Raw genomic sequence first — 6000 nt, 5'->3', positions numbered from 1 at the left:
GTGATGAAATATATTCCATTCATCACTGCCTGTTTTCTGTGTCTTGTAACTGCCTGCTTTCTGTGTCTTTTCCCTTCCCCCAGTCCTCATGTATTATGTATTGGAATGTGCTGGAATTGGTTGTGTGCAGGGCTCCGCCCATACCTGGCTCCTTTGTAATCGAAGTCAGTCGGGCATCAGCCTCCTGAAGGAAGACATCTCTCTAGTTTACGTGTGTTATGTTCTAAGTTAATAAAAGCCTTACTTTTGTTCTGCTAACTTCGAGTCTCGGAATAATTGAGGCACATCACAGGGTACTGAATTTGGATGATCAGCCATGATCTCATTGAATGGCGAAGCAGGCTCGAGGGGCCGAATGGCCTACTCCTGCTCCTATCTATGTTTCTATGTCTATAATCAGGGATGCTCAAGAGGGCAGAATTGGAGGAGTGCAGAGATCTCAGGGGGGTTGTGGGGCTGGAGGAGGTTACAGAGATAGGAAGGGGCGAGTCCATGGAGAGATTTGAAAACAAGGATGAGAATTTTGAAATCGAGGCGCTGCTTAACCGGGAGACAATGTAGGGCAGCGAGCACAGGGGTGATGGGCAAAAGGGACTTGGTGCGAGTTAGGACACGGGCAGCGAGTTTTGGATGACCTCAAGTTTACGTAGGGTGGAATGTGGGAGGCCAGCCAGGAGTGTGGTGGAATAGTCAAGTCTAGAGGTAACAAAGGCATGGATGAGGGTTTCAGCAGCGGATGAGCTGAGGCAGGGGCGGAGACGGGCGATGGTACGGAGGTGGAAATAGGCGGTCTTTGTTATGCTGCGGCTATGTGATCGGAAGCTCATTTCAGGGTCAAATATGACACCAAGGTTGCAAACAGACAACTACCAGATTGTTGTTAAAATCCCCAATCTCGTTCACTAATTGTCCGTCAGGGAAGGAACTCTGCCGCCCTTATCTGGTCTGTGACTCCAAAAAGAAAGACTTGCATTTATACAGCGGCACCTTTCACGACCATCGGACGTCCCAAAGCGCTTTACAGCCAGTGAACTACTTTTTGAAGTGTTGCCACTGTTGTAATGTAGGAAACGTGGCAGCCAATCTGCGCACAGCAAGCTCCCACAAACAGCAATGTGATAATGACCAGATCATCTCTTTTCATTATGTTGATTGAGGGATAAATATTGGTTGATAAATATAAACTCCCCTGCTCTTCTTTGAAATAGCGCCATGGAATCTTTTCGGCCACCTGAGAGAGCAGACGGGGCCTGAGTTTAACGTCTCATCCGAAAGACAGCATCTCCGACAGTGCAGCACTCCCTCAGCACTGCACTGGATTTTGTACCCTGGAGTGGGACTTGAACCCACAACCTTCTGACTCAGAGGCAAGAGTGCTACCCACAGCAATGTGGTTAACTCTTAACTGCCCTCTGAAATGGCCTAGCAAGCCACTTATTCAAGAAGTCGGCTCACCACCACCTTCTCGAGGCAATTAGGGATGGGCAATAAATGCTGGCCTTGCTGGCAATACCCATAATCCTATGAATGAATAAAAAAAAATCAAGTCTGTAAATTAATCAAAAATTAAAAGGTAGCTTAACAAATTAAATTGGAATGTTATTTCCCCGGGGTGATGATGCACTCCGGTCCCTCCGGTCTCCACCGGTCACGGACAAACCTCGAGCGTGCCGGCGGACACCCCGTGCTCCATCTCCAGGGACACCCGGGTGCGAACGTGGCCGCGGAAGAGAAGTGGGGCAGTCGGGCCGAACGACCCCTCGACCGCCCGCTGCCTGGACCTGTTGATGGCCACCTTGGCCAGGTACAGACTCCTGCTCTGCCTGATTTAACCAGAAGCTTACATTACCAGGATTAACGACTATTAAAAAATAACCTATAACTATTTTACTCCCCACAGCAGAGTTTCAAAATAGATAAACAAGATTTTTTTTTTTTAATCAATAGTTGTGAATGTGCAAATTAAAATGTACTTTCTAATGGCATAGAAAAGTGCAAATTTTTATGCACAATATAATTTTATATAGGAAGAGCTTCTTTAATCTGTGATGAACTTCAAATTTATGCACTAAATATAGGTGTGGGCAGTGTGCAACAGCACTGGCCTTTCACCTCTTGGACCTGATTTTAAATCTAACCCAGTCTAATGGAATGAATGTCTCCTCTCTCTGTTGCTGGCTGTAAGGGTCCCATGTTAAATGGGTTTAAGCAGCCTGTATCCAGTTATTACTGCATATACTATGGGCCCACAGTACTAAAACGGCCTCTAACCTGGCACTAATTTGCCCATTAGTCAATCTCACTACAGAGAATCTACAACACAGAAACATTGCCATTTGGCCCGATTGATCTACGCCAGTGTTTATACTTCACACGCGTCTTCTCCCACTCTAATTCTTTCTTTTCATCGCTCTATCCTTCCCCCTCCTGTATGCACCAAGCCTCCCCTTAAATGCATGAATGCCTAAGAAATAGGAGCAGGAGTCGGCCATACGGCCCCCTCGAGCCTGCTCCACCATTCAATAAGATCATGGCTGATCATCGACATCAACTCTACTTTCCCGCCCGATCTCCATATCCCTTGATTCCCCTAGAGTCCAAAAATCTATCTCAGCCTTGAATATACTCAAAGACTCAGCATTCACAGCCCTCTGGGGCAGAGAATTCCAAAGAGAAATCCATGTGGCATGAAGTTCCACATTCTCACACCACTCTCTATGTAAAGAAATTCCGCCTAAATTCTATATTTGATCATATATTTATGTTCTGGACTCACCCACAAGTGGAAATAGTTTCTCTACACCCACTGACATAAGAAAACTACGAGGCACTTGGTCTGATTATTAAACAAGGCTTTAATCAACTGTTTCACAACATGGAGGTCTAGTTGTGTCCTTCACTAGTTCCTGTTAAAGAATGTCCTGGGCAAGCTGGGCCCATGCCTGAGTATTTATACTCTCCCTGGACAGCACCACCAGCAGGCCGCCCAGTATCATTACATAAGTCATTTTCACATGAATGACAAGATTCATGTCACCCACCTTATCCAACTCCTTCATAATTGAAAGACCTCCATCAGATCTCCTCTAAGTCTTATCTTTTCCAGAGAAGAGTCCCAACCAAGCTCAATCTTTCCTGATAGTTGTATGCTCTCAATTCTCATAATATCCTTGTATTTTTTTCTGCTCTATCTCCAGTCCTTCAATATTTTCTTTGTAGTATGGAGACCAGAATTGCACACCGTACTCCATATGATCTTTTTTTATTCATTTATGGGATGTGGGCGTCGCTGGCAAGGCCAGTATTTATTGCCCATCCCTAATTGCCCTTGAGAAGGTGGTGGTGAGCCGCCTTCTTGAACCGCTGCAGTCCGTGTGGTGAAGGCACTCCCACAGTGCTGTTAGGGAGGGAGTTCCAGGATTTTGACCCAGCGACGATGAAGGAACGGCCGATATACTTCCAAGTCAGGATGGTGTGTGACTTGGAGGGGAACTTGGAGGTGGTGGTGTTCCCATGCGCCTGCTGCCCTTGTCCTTCTAGGTGGAAGAAGTCGTGGGTTTGGGAGGTGCTGCCGAAGAAGCCTTGGCGAGTTGCTGCAGTGCCTCTTATAGATGGTACACACTGCAGCCAGGGTACGCCGGTGATGGAGGGACTGAATGTTTGAGGTGGTGTATAAATTTAACATTACCTTCCTGCTTTTGTATTATATTAAGCGCCTTGGGACGTTTTACTACGTTAAAGATGCTATATAAATGCAAGTTTGTGTTATTCCCCAGTACATTGTTTACATTCTTTATGGTCTTATCATCTTGTGTTGCTACTTTTAGTAATTCATATATCTGCATTCCCAGATCTCTTTGCTCCTCGCCCCGACCCCATTTAATTTCTTACCATCCAAAGAATATGGTCTCCTCATTCCTCATACCAAAATAAACCACCTCGCACTTTGCTCAATTGAATTTCATTTGCACTACATTGGCCCATTCTGCAAGCTTATTTATGTCTGCCTGAATTTTGGTGCAGTCCTCCACATTATTAGCCATACTCTCCCAATTTGGTATCATTTACAGATTTCGACACCATTCCTCCAATTTCTGAGTCTAAATCATTTTTGTATATGGTGAACAGCAGTGGTCCCAGCACAAAAACTTGCGGGACACCACTTCCCACTTGTTGACACTCTTTCCCCTGTTTACTGTTTGTAGCCATCTTTCAATCCATTCTGCTATCTCGCCCCTGACTCCACATGCCCTGACCTTTGTCATGAGTCTCTCATGTGGCACCTTATTTTAAGGACTTCTGAAAGTCTATATATACCACATCCACCACATTGCCCTTGTCTACTCTTTCTGTTACTTCTTCAAATAATTCCGAGTAAGTAATGACCTTTATTTTAGAAATCCATGCGAACTGTTTAATTTTATATTCTCTGTCTCTGGATGTTTTGTTAACTGATCTTGTGAGAGTTGATGTTGCAAACAGAAGATGCTAACACTGGTGAGTACACAGCAGAACTTGTTCTTCTGAGGTTAGTGCTGAAGCATTTTGTTGGGGCAGAATAGAGGAATAATCTCTGCATCTGTCGTGGAGCGATTAGGGACGTAGACTTTCTCTTATGAATCCATATCTAATAGATATTATGTGTCGTGTCTCAATATTCTATATAAGGTAAATAGAAAGAAACCATTTCCTCTGGTGGAGAGAGTCCAGAACAAGGGGGCATAACCTTAAAATTAGAGCCAGGCCGATCAGGGGTGATGTCAGGAAGCACTTCTTCACACAAAGGGCAGTGAAAATCTGGAACACTATCCCCCCAAAAAGCTGTTGAGACTGGGGGGAGGGTCAGTTGAAAATTTCAAAACTGAGATTGATGGATTTTTGTTAAGCAAAGGTATTAAGGGTTACGGAACCAAGGCGGGTAGATGGAGTTAAGATACAGATCAGCCATGATCTAATTGAATGGCGGAACAGGCTCGAGGGGCTGAATGGCCTCCTCATGTTCCTATGTTCTGAATATTCATTACCTTCCTCTATGCTCTCTCTCTTCCCACATTACAACAGTGACTCCACTTCAAAAAGTACTTCATTGGCTGTAAAGCGCTTTGAGACGTCCGGTGATCATGAAAGGCGCTATAGAAATGCAAGTCTTTCTTTCTATCTCACTCCCTATTTCAATTAGGTACAGGAATCAATCTTGATTTGCCACTGAAGTCAGTTGGTAGTGTTAATCACACTACATAACTGAATATACTGATAGAAAATACATATTTTCTCAGCAAACTGGAAGCCACAGGTATTTTGCCTGTATCCAATCCAATCCCACACACCAAGTCCTGCTCGTCCATTACCTGTCATTGCTGGCCGAGATTGCCTCCTGCTTCCCCGCCAACACCTCAAATTTAAAATTCAAATTGACGTTAAAAACCCAAACTGGTTCACTAATGTCCTTTAAGGAATGAAACCTGCCGTCCTTACCCGGTCTGGCCTGTATGTGACTCCAGTCCCACACCAACGTGGTTAACTCTTAAGAAACTGCCCTCTGAAGTGGCCTAGCGAGTCACTCTACAGCCTTCCGGACTCAATATCGAGTTCAACTATTTCAGATCATAACCTCGGCCCCTATCATATTTTTATATATTTTTTATCCACACCTTTGGTTTGTGCCTTTTCCTTGTTCTCTCTCCCACATGGCAACTGTCTCTCACTCTGCCAGCGCATTTCACACTTCATCTAGAGCCATCCTTTGTCTCTTTACTTGTCCTATTACCATCTCGTCTCGCCTTGAATATCTCTTAGTGTCTCTTCACCCCCCACAGACCTTCCCTTTTGTTCTTCCATCCCCTCCCCCATTTCCCAGCCCCCAAACTGGCCTTTTAATCTGTTTCATTTCCTGCTTTTTTCTCAGTTCTGACGAAGGGTTTCGACCTGAAACATTGACTCTGTTTCTCTCTCCACGGATGTTGCCTGGCCTGCTGAGTTTTTCCAGCGTTTTCGGTTGTT

The sequence above is a fragment of the Somniosus microcephalus genome, chromosome 32 (genome assembly GCF_052327205.1).
Source record: "Somniosus microcephalus isolate GS21.2 chromosome 32, FLI_Smic_1.0, whole genome shotgun sequence".
Classification (NCBI taxonomy): domain Eukaryota; kingdom Metazoa; phylum Chordata; class Chondrichthyes; order Squaliformes; family Somniosidae; genus Somniosus; species Somniosus microcephalus.
Note: the sequence above shows the minus strand (reverse complement) of the source record.